Source organism: Ambystoma mexicanum, chromosome 7p (genome assembly GCF_040938575.1).
Source record: "Ambystoma mexicanum isolate Mex_15411 chromosome 7p, UKY_AmexF1_1, whole genome shotgun sequence".
Taxonomy (NCBI): Eukaryota; Metazoa; Chordata; class Amphibia; order Caudata; family Ambystomatidae; genus Ambystoma; species Ambystoma mexicanum.
Window position 1 is genome coordinate 100,178,780 of NC_090939.1, and position 20,423 is coordinate 100,199,202.

Sequence of the window (20,423 nt, forward strand, 5' to 3'; positions counted from 1 at the left end):
ATCTGTGTGCTGCTGCCGCACTGCAACATGGGGAAGGCAACATGCATTTGCCCATTGATTTGACTTTTTATCCGTGGGCTGCTGCCGCCTGGCAACATGGGCGCAGGCCCAATGGATGCGATCACCATGTACGTCTCTCTTGCACTTGGCGTATGATGTTTTACCGCTTGTACGCTTCACAATGTAATTCACCTCTTACGCTTCCTTTTCTGTAACCTGAAGCACTTACTGTAACCGTATTCTTAAGCTAAAAGTGCCTAGATACCGCCGGGTTTTGTGCGCTAAGTGTCAAAATAAATATAATAAACAGTGTAACGTTAATTTTGCAATACTGCCGCATGAGAAGAGCCTTCAGGCAGAAATGGTCATCATTCCCAAGCCTAAAACGCATCAACTAATAAACAACATCATCCAAAACTCAGACCTTCGCAAGCTTGTATTAACACTTTGCAATAAAGTACAAAAGGCCCTAATCTCCTCAAGCCGCATACGCACCCAGTGGGAGTCGATACTGGAAGAAACTTGCTTGATCAAACATGGAGTAGGATTTGTCTCCTGACCAAATAAATATCCTTAAATATCACTTAATTCAGTTCAAAGTCATCAATAGCTTACAATACGCGCCAGCAAAAATAGCTACATCCTCTCCTGGCAGTTGTAATGTATGCCCGAAATGCCATGGAGTGCCAGCAGACTTTATACACATGTTCTGGTCATGCCCACTGATGCTGGATTTCTGGTCCAGGGTTGCGAACATACTCACAGCAATAACAGTTATACAGTGCATGCTGGCACCAGAAAAACACTTATTCAGCGACATATGGAAGATATCAATTGTGAGTCATAAGATTTATTTAAACCCGCCATGCCTCACTGCTGGGAAATGTCTCCTTAAATCCTGGAAATCCCAACCCGCCACTACATAGGCTGAATGGTTGAGAGAACTATCATAGTGTTACAGAGAATTCTCAAAAATGTGCTAATTCCCTGCACCTTCGAGACCCCCAGCAACTTTGCTGGATTTTGAGGACTTGATTTTTTTTACCTGGAGAGAGTGTGACCCTTTTTCCTCACTCTCTCATGTATTTTGATATGCGTTTAACCAACTCCATAGGCATCATCTGTTTCATTTGTGTCACAGCACCCTCGGTGCAGTGCAAGGCATAATATAAGCAGTGTCGCACAGCAAATTGCTATGCAATTCTGTAGGTTTGCTAATCAAATGGCCACTTGTGTAACAAAGTTAGCTATTTAAGTTGCCCTCTTCAATGAAAGCACGGCTTGACCTGCATTCCTCCCTTGCCCATGGTGCTCTCTTCACCCTCTTTTCTCTGTTCACTTAAAAGTGCTAATGGAGAGAAAGTGCATCAGTAAATCATCTCCTCCACTCTTAAGTGCAAAAGGCATGTGTAATCAGGATGGTACTTTTATTAAGCTTTCTATATCCTATCTGGCAAAGACCAGTATGTCTCAACTTTATATTTTTATTAAAGGAGTCATGCAATTCCATTCCTAAAATGTAAATTGTTACATAATTCATAATTACAGTATTGATACTGTAAGACACTGCATCATCACCATGCGTTATAGTAACGTTTAGGTTAGTGTATCTATATCTTATAGTGCCCACTGTATTTCATTTTGTTGGGAAAGATGCATCACATTGATAAGTGAACACATTTGAACATTTACATGATCAAATTCTTTTGATGGCAAACCTAGTTCTATAAGCTGCAGTTTGCATACATCTTGCAACTGGTGCTCAACCCATGAACAAACCCATATTCCTTGAAATTAGGTATTATCACTCTGTTGCTTTATACCAGGGATCCTGAAAGTGAGATGACCACAAACTACAATATTCCATCTAGTTTGCCCAGTTCTCTCCCTGCTACGCAATTCACTCTGCTTAGTCTCTTTCTTACATCTTACATAATGAATACATAAAGCGAACTAGATGCTTACGCAAAGTAGTGATCAATAGTTCCATCCAGTCTGTACATCTACGGATCTACTACAATACCAAACAATGTAGTTGGCCTCCAGAGTACCCTTTGCTTTATGATTGTATTATAGATTACCACTTGCAGGAGACAGCTGGACAAACTGTTTTCAGAGCCTTTTTATCATATCTTTTTGTTATTTGTTTTACATTTTTAAAGCGCTCACACAGCCCTCTGGCATCGAGGCGCTGTTACAGGAATAGTTTTTTTTATTTTTTTCATTGCGCAATTGTTTTTGTCTTAGCTGCGTATTTATAACGCATTTAAACACCCGGAGGTTTCTAAGCGCGGACCCGGGGATCGAACCTGCGTTGCTTCGTGTAGTCTTGCTTCCAAGGCGTGCACGTTGCCGCTGAGCTATCCTCCTGGGGTATCTATTTATTTGTGTCCATTCATGCAGCTAACCTTTTAGATTTTACAGACGCTCAACTATGGCTCGCCCACTGCATAGTCGAGTAGCATTTGCAAGAACTGTTCGAAACTTTTATTTAACATTTACTTTGCAGAAAAATGTGCCAAACATAGTGGGTTTGAAAGGACCATTTTAAAGAAATCACATTTTAAACGTGTTGTCCTCCGTTGCTATGGGTAGAGTGCATTTCTCTTAGGTTGAATAGGTAAACTAAGTACCCGACCTGCAGGTCTAGTTGAAGTTTAAAGAATTTGCAAGGCCGGACTCCTCTCACTAATGTCTTATTTCAGTGGTATGCAAAGCTTCTGTATTGTTGCTCATTTCATGTCTTGGGTACAAATAACTTCTAGTTGACATTAACAATATTAGTACAAAATTGCTAATCAAATGAGCCTGTTTGCTAAGCAAAAATAATTTTATTAGCAAACTCGGCTAATCAATTTTTGAAAACTAATTTATGCCTTGCAGGTACTATGAAACGAGAAACGAGACTGAGAGAACTTACCTCTCGCCGTGAAAGTGCTTGAAACTATTGCAACTTGCAGGCCTAATCAGCTTGTGACCCAACATATGATTCTTCTTTTTACAAACTACTTCTGAGAACTTGTGCAGAGACTTTACCGTTTACTTACCAGAACCGCTTTATCCTATCCAAGATTTCACCCCGTTGACTTTGGCCCAGCCTATTGAATTGACTCTTCTGGTGAACTCAAAGTAAAATATTTGCACTGTTGAAGAATAATTGTAGTCTTGTGTTCTGATAACGTTTACTTACCTTTTTTTAAAGAGTATATATTTGTGTGTGATATATGATTGCCTCCTTCTAATGAATGTTTTAGAACTGATAAATAAATTAATTAATAAGTCTTTATCCAAAAAAACGTGAGTTTATTTGAACACCTGTGATTGTAGACCTCTGTGTAAGAGAATTACTGCTCACATTCTCCTCTTGAGATAAGCCTGGCTGCTCAGCCCCGCTGCCAAAACTGTGTAGTACAGAATTATACCAAAGGTTGGTTTGCTTACACCTGTAGTCCTAGTTGTGTGTAGTGTTCCCAAAGGGTACTGCATACAAGCATTGCCTAACACATACAAGCATCAAAGAAAAGAAATATATTTCATTCCTTTATCTCACTGTCCTAAGAATATATAGGAAGAATATCAAATGTATATGAACAGCACAAGCAATGACACCCTCGCTAATGCACCAATCAAGCTCTAAAATACCCTACTCTAATTCTCGAATCCTGATTGGAGTGCTAAACGGCCATTAGTGACCCTCCCAGGGAAGCCCTCTGTCCGTGCAGCCCATGTGGCTAAGGGCCCCGTGGCAAAGGGCGGCTCCAGAAAGTGACTGCAGGTGTCAGCAGGGGAAGCCAGCGGCCAGCTGTCAACCAGCCCCTACAAGGACGAGCACGGTAGGAGCGGCCTGGGTGAGGAGTAGAGCAATTATTCTACCCTGGAAGCCTAGCCACTTGCAAAGTTGTTGCCTAGCCGATTGTTCAACTAACTCTCAAATCTAGCTGTGTTTAGTACTGTACTCCACAGTTCTGTTAGGCATAGGCCTCTCTCCCACTGTTCAGGACCCTCAAGTCCAGCTTGATTTTAGGATTGTACTGAACTATTCAACTGTCTCTCAGGTCTAGCTGTATTTGGCCTTTTACTCAATTGTCCAACTGACTCTCGGGTCTAACAGCGTTTGGTACTGTACTCAACGTCTCAATTGACTCAATTCTAGCTGTGTCTGGTATTATACTCAATTGCTCAGCTAGGCGTAGGCCTCTCACACTATAGAGGACCCTACATCCAGCTGTGTTCAGTCACTCCCTGAAGCCAGACCTCCTCCGCTGTACAGTCACCTCAGTTCCGGGCGCTCCATTACTACTCCCCAAAACCCGGAGCTTCTTCCAGCTACCTAGGGGTCCCAAAACCAGCTACTCACACGACCACCAGAGACAGTTCGAAACAGGGCCCCAATTGAAGGGTTAAGCACTGGCTGCCATGATTGATCACCCACACCGGTGAACCCAAGCCCTACATCCAGCCAATACTTACCTAACTGAGTCCTATACCACCCAACAATAAAAAAACCCCGACAGTACTCCCATAGGAAACGCACCCGACCCATCGACGGGCGGAACCTGAGAGCATCCGAGCTGACCAAGGAAACATCAATACTGTGCTTGCACAATACAGCACAGAGGTCCACTAACCCGGCTACTTCGGCACTGTGAACCAAAAATGCCCCGACCCAGAAAGGGACACTGAGAAAGAGAGCAAGATCGTGCAACAAGGGCCACGGATACACAGAACCAACAGCATCCAGCAGAAGCAGCCTCAAATACAGAAAACACCCCTGCCAACTTGGTTACCATCAGAACATACTATGTAAGAGAAAAATCCTTATATCTCACACCTTACCACGCCACAACCACGGAGCGTTGATACCTCAACACTGAAATCTCGACACATATAAAGAATCCCCCAAAACACCCGGAAAAAAGACGGGAGCACCCAACAAACGAGTGGGATTATTCCAACCCCCTCATCCCATACATCACAAGAACAGAAGGGCACCCTCGATACCCACAACATACCAGACAAGACGAGGAAGCCCTAGTAACCAACAACCCTACCATTAACCTAACGGAACGATTCAATGAAGAAGAAGCCATCGCTGATCTTCAACCAAAGAAGCACCATGTTTGAAAAGCTATGCAATCAACCCAGTGGACAACTTCAATGAATAAGCAGCCGTCGCTGTTCTTCATCCAATGAACATCAATACAGAAAAACCACGACTGAACAACTACAAACCAGAAAAAGGAACAACCAATAAACAAAACCAGCGCAAGAAAATTCACTGTAACTTAATAAACACAAGGTCAATGTCCAAACATTCAACCGAAATATGACCCCCTATCTGACGGAGATATCGACATCCTATTTGTAACTGAAACATGGCTAGACGACAACTACAAGACCACCCTCCACAACTGCCTGCCTGAAAACTTCAAATCCATCCAAGCAAACAGGAAAACTAAAAAGGGGGGGTGGGACAGGCAATCATCCACGAGGAACACCTGGCTATCAAACTGGAAGATCCATTAAACATTGATAAATACAAATACTTAACACTACGCCCATTAATAAACCCCAAAACAAACCTGAAATTCATACTTATGTACAGACCACCAACCTACAATGCAACCATCGTAGGCGCCTTCACTGAAGCAATCATCATCCGAGCCATCAAGCACAGTCATCTGATCATCCTCTGAGATTTCAACATCTGGTTCGATGAAGAAACTACAACCACAAAAAAAATCTTTAAATCGCCCAACTAGCAACCATGAATCTACAACAACTAGTGAAAGGAGCAACACACTCGGCAGGACACATACTTGATGCAATCTTCGCCAATAAAGAACTCGTTACCACAGCACCCCCAATTCAAATACTCTGAAGCGACCACCTAATCATCCCATTCATAATCACAATGGCCGTTCCAATAAACAACCAACGAGACAAACCACTGATCACCATGAAAAGAAACTGAAGAACTATCAAAAATTCCAATCTAACTGAACTGCTGGAACTCAGCAAACCACAAGCAACAACTACGGAAGAAGCTGACCTAGACAAAAAAGTTGCTTTACTGCACACCTGGAACGTAACAACCCTAGACGACATCGCCAAAGAAAAACCTTTCACTCCCTCACGCAAAAAAACCAATGGCAAAATGGTTCACCCCACTACTCAGCGCCATGAAAAGAAAAAAACTGAAAACTAGAATCAGAACGGAGGACCAACAACACCAATGCAAACAAACTAAAATGTCTACAATAGATCCACTCATAAAAAAAAAGGAAATACAAAAAGCAAAGGGGAAACACTACGACAACTGAATCTTCAAAGCACCAAACACCCAAAAAGAACTCTTCAAAATCATAAAGGAAATAAAAAACCACCGGGATGCAACAACATGCCAATCCCATTGATGAAACTATTCAGTGACCTAGGAGACCACTTCAAAAATAAAATCATTACCATCCACCAAACCATACAAAGAAGACCGCGCAATCACATTACAGACCCCACCTATCCTCACGAGGAACACCTGAACAAACTACAAAGCTTTCCCAAAATATCAGTGGAGACTTTCATCAAACTGGTAGATCAAAGTAACAAATCAGGCTCTCCCGAAGACCCCTGCACCCGGACATATACAAATCAATTTTCAAACAAGGAACTCCGATGGACTACCATAGGAATGTCCTCAACCACTCGATCGCGACAGGCAAAGTACCAGAGGCCTTCAAATCGGCGTATATCAGGCCGCTACTCAAAGACACAACAGGAAACGTAGAGGACTTATCCAACTACAGACCCATTTCCAATATCCCGTACATAGCCAAACTGTTACAAACGTACGTTTACAAAACAACCCAAGAATTTATAGAAGAGCACTGCCTACTAGACCAGGCACAAGTTGGATTCAGACCAATGAGAGGAACAGAATCAGCTCTCCTCTCAATATGGGACGACCTAAGAACAAAACGCAGACTCACAGCACTGCCCCGATAATTCTAGACCTATCCGCGGCATTCGACACCGTCAATCACGGCATCCTCCGAACGAGATTAGAAGGACTAGGAATAACAGACACAGCCTTACTTTGGATCAAATCTTTCCTAACAAAGAGAACGGAACCAGTATGGATGAAACCTTTCAAACCAACCCAAGTGACTCCACATGCGGAGAACCACAAGGATAATCTTTCTCCCCGCTTTTATTCAACATCTACCTATATCTACCAATCAAAATCAAAGGACACAGCCTCACCTGCTACAACTACACCAAAGACACACAAATAATTTCAAAATATAAAGCACTGAAGAAAAAAAAAAACACAACACTAGAGAACTGCCTTCGTGATGTATTCAATTGGATAAACTTGAACCACCTCAAATTAACCCAGGCAAAACAGATTATGATCGTCACAAAAAACAGAGGAGACAAACTACATCTCCTGGCCAAGAGAACCCCAGCGCCATCTACCAACTACTCGAAGCTATGGTCAAAGGCAAGTCCTCACTCCTCCTACTCTTGGATCTCTCGGCGGCCTTTGAATTGGTTGACCACAAAATCCTGTGTAAACATCTCACTGACACTGACCACGGACTAGGCATCGGCATCTCCATCCCCCATTGGCTCTTGTACTTCCCCCCCCCACTCTCTATAATCTATGCACTCTCCCCCTATTCAGCGACCTAGAAGAGTTCGGCATAGCCTTTATTAACTACACCGACGACACACAAATTCTCCTCCCCCTGACAGGTAACTATGAGCAAGACCTCAACACCCTCCAAGAAACATATGCGCGCATCCAGGCTTGGATGGCTGCCAATGGCCTATGTCTAAACGGGGAAAAACAGATATCCTACTAGTAGGCCCCAAAGAATCACAAAAAAAAAAAAAAAAAATAGACAAATACAGCTCCTTCAGTATTGAAAACACTGTTATTACAACATCCACTGCAGTGAAAACCCTTGGTGTCTACTTAGACTCCACCTTATCAATGGATAGGCAAGTCAGCACCATATCATAATCGGCAGCACTCACCTCAAAAATTATAAATGCTGTGAAACCCCATCTGTCACCAAAGAACTGCCGCAACATCACTAGAGCCACAATTGGTGTAAAGCTAGATTACTGCAACATTCTACTCCTAGGCACGTCAGCAAATAACATCAATAGACTGCAAATTGCACAAAACAGCGCCCTCAGAGCTGCACTCATTATCCCAAGGTGAGAGCACATCTCCGAGGCAAGAAAAGAGGCCCGCTGGCTCCCGATCAAAGAACGCATAACATTCAAGGCCCTCACAATCGCACACAGATGCATTGCCCAGACCGGCCCAGCCTACCTAGCGGAAACAATTCACCAGGTTCCTGCCCACAGACGAAAACTGGACCAATACTCTCACCTACTCTCAGTCCCAGTATTCAACAGAGCTAAAGCTGGCGGCACTAGCTTTGAAGTACTAGCCCCTAAAGCTTGGAACGCGCTTCCACCCAGTTTAAGAAATGAAGAATCCCTAACAATGTTCAGAAAGGCACTAAAAACAAAAGCTATTTAACTAAAACCGCTACCACACTGCACTGTTTCAAACATTGTTTCACTATAACCTCAAACACCTGTTCAACACTGTCATTGAATGTCTGTGATTGTCTCTGTAACAACTGTCATCGATTGCCTCAGTAACAACTGGCATAACATGCATTAAGTGAACATTCTGTAACAGCACCACGATGCCTCCGGGCCGCTTTATAAAAGAAATAGTCTACTGTAAAAAACCTCGGGGTCTTGATGGACAACAATTTACTCTAGAGTTTAGAGTCGCTCTACTCAAGAAATGCTTCTTTCTCCTACGAGCAGCAAAAAGTATCCTACCGTTCCTGTCATTCGCCAGCAAAACACTTACCATCTTCGCTCTGGTCAAGACCAGAGTGGACTTTGCCAATAGCCTATACCTGGCTATGCCTCTAGCCTGACTGCTAAAGAAACTACAACGCATGCAAAATGAGGCAGCCAGACTCCTTCACAAACTACCCCAAAGAGAAGACATCACACCAGTGTTAAAAATACGACATTGGCTACCAATAAAACAACTAATAAAATTCAAATCAATGTGCATCACGTACAGAGCAATACACAACCAAGGCGGAGAATTCCTGAGATAGATTACGCCTACACCAGCCGACAAAAACGCTCAGATCAAGCAACGACATCCGCCTGGAACCGAAACCCTACAACAGATGAAAACCTGGGAGGATCATCCTTCACTCACCAGGCACCGAAAACTTGGAATGACCTGCCAAAGAATATACGGAACACAAGAAACCACCTAGTATTCAGGAAACTGCTCAAAACCTGGCTCTTCACTGGGTAAATAAAAGACAACCAAAAAAAGAACACCCCACACTGCTAAAATAACGACGAAGGAAGACACCCATCACGGCTCCCACAAAGCAACCAAATACGAACAGGATCCACAAAATGCAGCATACCATAAGATATAACGAGAGATAGGCACAAGAGGAGGACACTAAAGACTGAACACATAGACCAAGGTGGAAGCACTTAGACGACTCATCCATGGCATCCCAGCCCGGTACCACACCCGAGGTTCCAGCAGACAATTCACATGGGTAGTAGGAAAGGGGACACCACTTCTCCTGCTCCGACACCCAAGGAGGAGTACAGAAACTCCAATCTCACTTTACATAGTTCACTAGAATACAACACTTTACACAGCTCATTATAATACAACAGGGAGTGCGCCGCGCAAAAAACCCTATGGCTCTGTTGGGCATAGACCTCTTTCTCAATGCGGGACTCTCAAATCTGCCCATGTTTTTGAATTTCACTGAACTAAAAAATTGTTTCTCAAACCCAGCTGTGTATGGTACTATACTAAATTGTTCAATTAGGCATGGGCCTCTCTCTCATCATACAGGACTCTCAAATCTAGCTGTTTTCACACAATGCAGGATTCCCGAAATCTAGGCTTTCAGCCATACTGTGAAGATTAGCTGCAAAACTACAACCCACTAACCAAAAAAGCTCAAACTCTCTGCATACTTATCTCACTCAAAAAACGAACACAACCACTTCTCGCACCGCAAGCCGCATGCACTTCAGCACACCGCAACACCACATAAACCGCACCAACAGCACACGTGAACTGAGATTGCTCCAATACTCGCACCAAATCTCAGCGCACAGTGTATACCGAGATGAAGCTGCCAAAAGAACACCATTCCTCTCAGTATCCTACTCCCTCTTCACTCTACTAATGCATCTTGCCTGCTCGTTTGCAGATCTGCCAGAGCACCTGGGGACCAACCCCGTTGGTGACGGTGCGCGGTACAAATACCTTTAACATTTAACTATTGTACAAAACTGTCCTTTGTTGGGCATCCAGAAAAATGAGTGCAGCTTGAAAATAAATAATTCCAGGATGGTGGTGTGAGAGGAGCGGAAATAGAAAACCCTCTCAACAACTAAAAGCATAGGGTATGGAAGGTTGCCATGAACCAGCAGACGTTGGGCACAGAACAAGCCCACTTGGCTTGATCTGTGCCAAATGTCTAGTCCACAACTGGAGCGCTAAGTGTGCTGGGGCACTTTTAAACTCTCTGTGAACAAACCTCCAGGGTGTTACAACCCTGAACTTGGATCATATTAGCTTACGAAAACCTGGTTTTAGGAGATTAGTTCCTACTAAAATTGGCATACATTCAGACCTCCATTTATTTTGTGTTCGTCCCATACCCTTGAACTGTTACGTGAATATGTTGCTTGTATTTTAGTTCCCTCCATTGTTCACAGGCATTTCTCCCCCCCAACATTGGTGTTTACTACCAATAACACAAGGCTAAACCGGACTTTTCATTCCAAATCTTCCAGTGATCCCATCTCACTGTGACATAGGATGCATTTACTGCTGTACGTGGTTAAGGAAAATGAGAACAGGCAAGTCCCCATGATCAATAACACAAGATGTCTGATTGGAACATACAGAAATGGACCAAACAAAATCCACACGGTATGCTTTCAATTATTGTCCTTTTTAAAAAGAAACCCTAGAAAATAATGCACGCACTGATATTTAGGCAGAGAGATGAGAGAACTATAAAGCCCCATAGAGTGCTCCAGTCCCACATCTGGAAATGTATTAATGCTACAAAATAAAGAAACAAGAACATTACGTTAATAAATAAGTTGGTCATAGGCCCTGGTAGAAAAACTCTCAAAAAAGTGAAAAAAGTTCAACAATGGGACTAGATACAGCTATTTGAGTGGCACAAATGATCATAGTACTTTCAATAAAACAAAGATGTTAAAAGAAAAAAGAATATCACTTACAGTTTAGACATCTTCAATGCAGATCCTCCAGCATGCATGCCAAATATCCAAGGAAGAAAGACAGAAACATCCAAGAAAATCCACGAAAAAAAGACCAAAAAGTAGGGGGAAAAAAGCTACCATTAAAAATTTAAAAGAAAACAGATGATGCGTGCCATTCATACAGAGGTGTCTTTCGACTCATTGTACACCTCCAATAAACAAAATAAATTAAACCAAACAAACTCTAACCAAATACATGAGTAAAACCATTCCAAATGATGGTGGGGTGGAAAAAAGGTTGGTGTAGTCCATAACAAGCCAGTAAATTGCAATGACAAGAGTCCCATCTGAAGGCATCCAGAAAAAGGAATGCACGTTCAAAAGACAACTCAAAAAAGAACACAAAAGAGCATCCAAAGACAAATCCAGAAAAGTAGTGTCTTGATCTTGGAATCCAGGTACACAAGTCAGAAAACGTAAGAGACCTGCAACATTAAAGAAAAAAAAAAAAAAGAGGTACATGATTTTAAAATATTTTAATTTTAAAAGTTACAAAATACATTTAAAAATTATAGTAACATCAACACAACCATGTATGTTGAAAAACACATGCCGCCATCCTGAAAGAAATTTAGCCCTAGCAAGGACGAATCACTAATAACAAGACCGAACATAAAGAGGAATATTTAGAAAAAAACTTCAAAAAATACAGATGGAATATATAAATGAACCTCTTCTACTAGAACTAAATTAATCCTTAAAACCCAGTGACTACATTTACACACCAGAAAACGATGCTATGCATCCAATATTGGGATCACGGTGAAAGCAACGCTATCCTGTGAAAGCAACACTATCCAGAACCATAAGGATTGAAAAATCTAGAATCTTAGATTAATAAAAGTACAGATCTCAACCTGAATCTCTACAGAGATACTATTCTTTTATTTTGAACCTTAGTTGCTGACACTAGAATGCACAACGATGTATGAAATTATGTATGTACAATCAATAAAAGGTGAATGTTTAAAAACATTGGTTATATGTACTATGTGTTGAGATTATGCCGGATTACACAATTTGAATCACACACATGACATTATACTATACGCATTATTAGTGCCCGCCGAGGCCGCAATCGGAATGAAAGGACCATTTCGATTGGCCCTCGCCGAGGCATTAACCAGCCGGGAATCCCTCAGCCGGGATTCCATACGTGTATCCTTTATTGTAACTGTGCCTTGAGAAAGCCCAGGCAAGGGCAAAACAATTGCATGTGCCTCCAAATGGAGTATGTTGGCACTTCATGAACAACTGTATCCTCACTTTGGTTTAGAACCAATAAAAGTTCACTTTAAAATCTCATTTGTGGGAACTCCTGCTTTAACCAAAGAGCTAGGTGCAAACAACCCAACATACCCGTGCTCTGTACCTTATTTACTGACTGACTAGAGGATAAGTCATTACTGGGATCTGCAGCCAGGCCTGACCACCATATCAAATACGCTCATTAATTTTAGACACCGAGGGGTAAGCACACTGAATATTATTCACTCCCATCTTTCCGGTACACAATACACGTGGCTGCGCACAAATTGACAAACATGGAGATATAAGCAAAACTGTGGCTAGCCATGGACATTCCAAGCAACTAAAAAGTAAAAACGTTCAAAAAGACCATTAGTTATACCCTACAAGTATTAAAGTATATATTAACGTAAAAATAAAATGAGAATATTCAGGCAAGTCCAGTACTTTCCATCATGCTAGCAGGGATCGAAATTCAGTTTGGATAAGCAGGAGCTAAAAGCAGCTCCTCGGTATCCACCATAAACAATGAGCAGGAGCTACCACTGGGGAACGAGGAGCTAGTACTTATCAAACTTCCACTTAAGATGCAAATGTAACATTATCCATTATTTATAACCCAGTGTGTTTAAATGTTCATATAGATGTGTCCTAATGCTCATTGTTAAAATGTCACATAAGTATGTTTGTTCGGCATCAGTAGGCCTAGGGAGCCAAAAGTAGTTCCGGGCAACGATTGGGGTCAAACTAACCAGCTCTTCTAGACTACAAGCAGGAGCTTAATAGCTCCCAGCTCTCCTCAATTTCAAACCCTGTGCTAGGAGATTAAGAAACGTTTTAGCCTTACATATAGATGGATAGAAAAATAAGCACCTATATTCTGTGATTGAGTTTACGATTGCAAACTGTATTCATTTTATACTGATCACAGATGTCAGAAGGTCAAATTGGAAACACAGTTGAAGTGAGGTCACAAGAAAAGTGTGTAGGCCAAAACGTGCCTGTTCTTTTAGTTCAATCAATACACCTGTGACAATCACTAGATGTGCGTCAACAGGACTTGTCAAATCAGAAATCTAATGTATTTACAGCTTTGTTCGTTTTTTCAAAATTTTTAAAGTTCCAAAAATCAAGAAGTACATTTTTTATTTATTGTGTTATAGCCAAACATTTGACTTTTCACATTATAAAACAGTAAAATACATTGACAATGAAAAAAAAACAGTAAAAATGGGACAAATAACGTAATACAAATAAAATTTTGCCACGAAAATTAAGTGGACATATCCTAGCAAGGATGAAGAAGGATGACTAGATCAAAAGTCTGCTTAGATAAAACACCACATCCAATATTAGACTAGCCGGCTCTCCCACTTGCTCAAAAATGCTCCTTTTTAAAAGGAATAACTTTTCAGCCCCCAATAAACAGCCCTTCAGCAGGTCTCCCGTAATGCTGCTACCCAACCACCAAACGATTTCCCCACCTGCACTGCTTCCCTTATATTGGTTAGCTGCACCTCTGTGCACAGTGCCTTGATGACTTTGAGCTAGTTGTATGCTCCATACATAGCATAGGCAGGTCGCACAAGGGTGACAGATTGCCATCTACGAGGATGCCATCTACGAGGATGCAAAACACTTAGCTTTTGTGGGTAGTTCTGTTTGTAAAAGGGAGGTGTGCCATCAGACCTCCATCCATAAATGCCCCATGCCATAATTAAAGTGCACATATATGCCTTATCTGAGATGTCTACAAGCGCCCTCAGCACCAGCTCTGTAGTGGCACAGAGCATGTTCAAAGGTCACGCATGCATCCCCGACAGCTGCTGAGACACAAACTTATTGCAGGCAGAAGTGACTTTTTAATCTTCTGCGCCTCCTCTGAATTAAAATGATTTTATGCCTCAATCAGTCTTGGTGCACGTGCATCTTAAAATATAAGTAAGGCTTCCCGTTTTTTTACACATAAATACAGACGGACATCAATCTGCTTTCTGTCTGTATTTATTTATAAAAATTGAAAAACAGGTATTTCTGCCTGGTTCTCTATGATGTCACTCATACATTGCTGGCCAATTGCATTGCAGATTGGCAGCATGGCGAGTGTAAAAATTGTAAAATACTAACACTGAAGTTCTTCAAGTAGGTGACAGCATATATCTTAAGGCAGAGCAGTCACAGGAGCAACAGTTTGTTGTTATGGAAAAAAAATGAGCAAGAATTTTTTTCTTATATAGCTGCAAGTGTGCTTTAAAAAAAAGCATATTTTCATTAGTACTAATGTGGCAATAAGCCACGAGACGGCGGGCCAATACTGCCCCAGGGCATTACCGTGGGCGGTATTGGCCCACCGTCGAAGGGCTTATAGTCATTGGTACCCTAGCACGTTAGACCGAGGTACTAATGCCATTTTTTTCTGTTGCAAAACACGGCCTCGTTCGAACAGAAATAAATAAGCAAATAAAATGCCCGCCGGGAAAGGGAAAACGTAGTCAGTTTTCCCTTTCCATGGCGGCCATTGGGAGCGAACGCGCTGGGAACAGAAGTGTTCCAAGCACGTTGCATCTGAGAAAAGAAGAAAAACGAAGGTAAGTGGGGTTGGGAGAAGAAAATTTTGAGGGGGAGGGGGTTGGAGGAAAAAAAAAAATAATAATTTACCAGAGTCCCCGGCAGGGGACGAAGGCAGTCTCCAGCCTTGGGGAGGCTCAGAGCGCAGATTGCCCCGTTTCGAGCCTCTTCATTGGCTATGGGGCTGCCACGCCCCCCGTCCCCCGCCGGGAACAAACGCAGGCACGTTGGTGCATCCACCGGATTACACCGTGGTATGGCTCGGAAACAAGCCAATCACCACAGTGTAATCCCGTGGACACACCCACGCTGGGTAATAATGCAGAACAATAGTGGCTGTGAATTATCTTTTTATATGACAACAAATAAATGTGGATAAATACATTAAAAAAGACCCAAAAATAAATATGGATAAATAGACAGAAATGGCAGAAAAATAAAAATCATGAAACCAGAAGCCTTAACTATAAGCAATGCCTAATTGTGGCATACTTACTGCTAATAGCAACAGTTATAAAGCCACAATTTAAGCCCAGACACTCGTTTCAGCTCTGTCAGGATTGTACAGCTATGGCAGTGCTGATGTTGATTGGTGTCTGGTCTGACCATCTCTACTAAATCCACGTGGAATAATTGCCAAGAAGTTGCCTTTTTGATTCTCCTGCAGGAAGGGTAACACATTCCATCTGGGCACAGGAACTTCCCGTCACAGGCAGCACTGACATAAAGCCATTCTCACACTTGGGTGATCAAAACAAAGTCCCTTCGAAGTCAGCAGGCATGGGAAAAATGCAACAATAGAGTAGACCATGGAACTTGCCTATAGCATTATTATTAACCTTCTTTATGTCACATTGTACTGACCTGTTCAATCTGTATCCAAGTGAATATTCTGTAATAGCGCCACGATGCCTCATGGCCGCTGTGCGCTTTATAAATGGAAAGAAATAAATAAATATGAGAGGTGGGCTAAGGGATGGGTCCACTATCTTGGTTTCTGTCAGGGCTCTCTTCCTTTTCCTGTCCCCTCCCTTTCCTGCAGTCAAGGTATTCTGGGTGTGATGTCGCAGGCAAATGGAACTTGCTACAACCACCGGATTGGACCCCTTAGAGCAGGCTTGCTTTGGACCAATTCCCATCTGAGATGAAAGGCGTATGCAGCTGTTGTACCTATTCTTTGCATGCAGGGGAAGCTCCTAGTGATGATGCTCATCTGTTCTATTGGTGATAGGGTGTTTGTTCTACTGTACTTTATCTGTTAATTGCGAGGGAAACATGCTATTCTATCATGATGTAGACAACTGTCGCAAGATGACTCGCATATAGTTTTAACCTTTTGCATGCATTGGCTGGCTGTCAAGTATGTTTCACGCTCTTGTGAAGAAAAAAACGAATTTTACTTTTTTGAAAACATATTTACTTGCAAAGTTAAAATACTCCCACCTCAAAATATTAACTGGAGCCCTGGTTGCACCCATTCTACTGAAGCAATCTGATCAAATGTCAACTGCACTTTAGGGCGGTTTTTAAGTTACTGTACACAGGATATCTTTCTTTTAGTCATGCAGGGCCAGGATTTTTCATCAACTGTAGACATTGCTACCATTCCCCCGCTGGGATCGGAAAATGCTAACCTCTTTGTCTTGCTAAAAGGATTTAAAAATAAAATCAAGAACAGGAGGATGCGCCTTCTCTAACGGCACAGAAACTGTCAAATTTTCCCAATTCAGATTAGAACAGCCAATCAGTTAACATTCTAGTAGAAATGAAAATATATCTATTTTGGTAACCAGTATCTTGTAGCCTAACATTACAAAACGTAGCTGGGAACCAACTGAGCACTGTACAGAATGGACGCATGGAACAGGTTAAAAGTAGGCACAAGTGCGGATCGGATGGGATGGGCAGGGTTCGAAATTGATGGGAGGTAATCAGCTCCTATAGTCTAGGAGAGCCTGGTTAGCTTTACACCAACGGCTACTGGGAGTTTCTTTTGACTCCCCAGATCATGTGGTGCCTTACAAACATACAGATGTGACATTAACTTTAGAATATGTGAGAAATATAATGAAGAATTAGGACACATGTAATAGTCAAAACCGAGTTTGCCTCTCCTGTGGAAGTTAAATTTGCAGCACGCTGTGTTCTCGCTCTTGGTTCCCCATTGGTAGCTCCTGCCTACTGGGTGTTGCCCGACACCAAAGAGCTGGTTTTACCTCCTGCTCACGGATTCTTAATTTCGAACCATGAAAGGGGACTAGGAGAGTGGATGGAGCTTTGGAGGGGGTTCAGTAAGGTTGAGTGGAGCAATCAGCAAGCTGTCTGTTGAAGAGTAGGTTCTTCAGGAACGTCCTTAATGTTAGGATGAAGGCATCTGTTTTCAATGTAGCTATGTTGTAGCTTCTGGTGACAAGTTTGCCTCTAGAGATGGTGACATTCCCAACCGGGTAGGGTGGCATTTGGATTGCGATTGCTCTGTAGGTGATGCTGGTTATGCTTTAATGGGCCGCAGGTCCATTTCCTTGAGGATCAAGATTTAACAAGAAGAACAGACTATGGTCTACACGAAAGCCAGTTGGCAGAAGCAAAGCATAACCCCCAGCTGCACACTCTACGGGGCTACATCCGTGGTGATTTAATGCTTTACAAATGCCCCAAAAACATGATACATCAACAGCCCCTCTCTGATAATATACCCAGACCCTCTACTTAAGAGAAGCATCTCGAGACGGAATATGTGGAGCTGTGATAATGAGGCTAGCCAAAAAAAAAGAGACCTAAATGCGAGACACCACTTTTTGTGGCGAGCAATTTGGCACTGGCCAGCAGCACCTGCAGATACTTTTATTTACCTTTACATCCAATGCAGGAGAGCCGACCCCGGTGGTCTCCCTACTTCAATAACCTCTGTTCTCCGCCACAGTCCAGCAGCTGGGAGAGCCGGGCAGTCCAGTGGGGGCAGATGGACGTAGAGTGATATACCAAGGCCGGCCCACCCCATACCAGCTCACCGGACTGGTGGACGCTGGCTATTCATCGGAGGATGTCTTCAGAGTTCCGGCTTGAAGACTCTCCCAGCACTGTAGCGCCTCCTCCTCCCCAGGAAGCTGAGCTACAGCACAAACCCACTCCACTGAGATCCCAGGGTGCACCGCGCCGGCGTAACGTCGGAAAATGCTTATGGTGCTACTGCGCATGCGTGAATTTCAGTAGCAAAGCAAAATCCGACGGTACATGTCACGTCGGATGTTGCCTAACCGTCAGAAAATGCTTTATGGGCTACGGGGCAGGGGCAGGGGCAGCGCTACACTAACCCTATGTTTCCAGAGACAGCACTACGTTTCCACAGGGCATATTATCTATTTTAACCCTATGTTGTACAGGGCAGTGCAGCATTAACCAGTCAGAAAATGCTTCCGATGCCATTTTTTCACAGCAGCGCTACATTAACCCTATGTTTCCACAGGCCAGGGGCAGTGCTACATTAACCCTATGTTTCCACAGGGCATATCTATTTTAACCCTATGTTGTGCTGGGCAGTGCAGCATTAACCTGTCGGATGGCAATTTTTGACAGTTTTTCGTAGCCAACCCTATATTGTGTGGAGAAGTCAGCATTAACCCCATGTTATCAATTTTAAACCTGTGTTGTACAGGGCAGTGCAGCATTAACCCTATGGTGGCAATTTTGTACCCTATGTTACGTCATTTATGGTGCGATTGCAAAATCAGATGGCAGCCTAAGCAAATTCTGACGGCACGTAAAATGCCATTTTCTGGTGCCCTGCAAAGCCGCCTGTGAGGAATTGTGCCAACTTAACCCTATGGTGGCTTGGCGCCGTCCTTTCCGGGCAACTGGAGCTGTGCCTCAGCATTTTTAACCCCATGTCGCATCATTTAGGCAGCCTAAGCAAAATCTGACGGCAGCCTAAGCAAATTTTGACGGCATGTAAAATGCCATTTTCTGCTGCCCTGCAAAGCCGCCTGTGAGGAATTGTGGCAACTTAACCCTATGGTTGCTTGGCGCTGTCCTTCCCGGGCAACTGGAGCTGTGCCTCAGCATTTTTAACCCCATTTTGCATCATTTAGGCAGCCTAAGCAAATTTTGACGGCACGTAAAATGCCATTTCTGCTGCCCTGCAAAGCCGCCTGTGAGGAATTGTGCCAATATAACCCTATGGTAATGTGATGATTGTTTTGTAAAGGTACATTTTAACCAAACACAATAAAAAACAGAGTCCTTTCCTTTCCCCAGCTGTACAACCTGCAGGCTTGTCTGGGCCCATTCGAAATTCCATGAGCCTCCACCCCCCCCCCCCGCCGTGGTTTTATTTATTGTGGTGGTTGCCCTCCCCGGGCTTTCATTTTGCCTTAAAGTTTAGCCTCCCTGGTGCTTTTATTCTGGTTCTGGGCCTCTTGGACCCCTAGAGCCTCATGAGGTGTGGGGGGAGAAACCCCTTTATGTAATGTCTTTGAGGCCCGGTCTTGTGGTGATGAGGTGCTGGTGGGTCCCACTCCTCCTCCCTTGGGCCTTCTTTTGTGGAACCTCTGTTCTGCAGCTACTTGGGGATTCTCTCCTCGTGGAGGTCCAGCGGGCTATACCTGGCGGGTTGTCTCTCTCTCCTGGACCAGGTCTGCGGGGCCCTAGTCCTTTACTTCCCCTGTTTTTAGGGGGCAATGTCTCCCAGCGACCCCCTCCCGCCTGGGGTGTCAGCTTTGTCCTTCTTGATATTAGAGGCTTCATCTCCTGTGGTTGCCACCGTTTGTCCGATTAAGTGTGCCTGCCCCCCCCCCCCGGAAGCTCCACCTTAGCTCCTTTATCCTGCTCTGGGGAACCGGGTTGTCTGGTGTCACTCTTGTGGGCTCTTGATCGGCCTCCAGGGTGCGGTGCCTTTGCCCTTCCTGGCCTCAATCTCCTCCTGAATGGTTGGTGTGGTGGGGGTTGTGAGGTAGTCCTCTGGGTATAGCTGACTACTCTGTGGCCCAGAGACTCCTCCCTGCCTTGCTATGTCCTAGGGTATCTTCCTTTGTGTTCGCTTTAATGGAGGGGCCTCACCTGTTGCGCTCATCGGGGTTGCACTTGTCTGGATCCTTATGAGTCTCCACAGGTGCTCCTGCTATCCCCCTGTTGCTCTCCTCTACGCTTGCCCCTTCAAGGCTCCTGCTGTGTCCCTGTTGCTCTCCTCTATGCTTGTCCCTTCAAGGCTCCTGCAATCC

The 20,423-nt window shown here is 43.5% G+C and overlaps 1 protein-coding gene across 2 annotated transcripts in view; it reads right to left on the bottom strand.

The window, feature by feature from the left end:
• USF3 (upstream transcription factor family member 3) overlaps positions 1-18,341 on the bottom strand; it is a 412,604-nt gene extending 394,263 nt beyond the window's left edge. The window contains exons 1-2 of one of the 2 annotated variants that reach the window (XM_069635867.1): positions 18,060-18,340; positions 11,350-11,816 (exon numbers count right to left, since the gene is read on the bottom strand). The gene's annotated coding sequence lies outside the window, so the exon portion shown is untranslated. Of the gene's footprint in view, positions 1-11,349; positions 11,817-18,059 lie in introns of both variants that reach the window. The other variant, XM_069635868.1, reaches the window with a different exon arrangement.
• Positions 18,342-20,423: the final 2,082 nt, after the last annotated feature.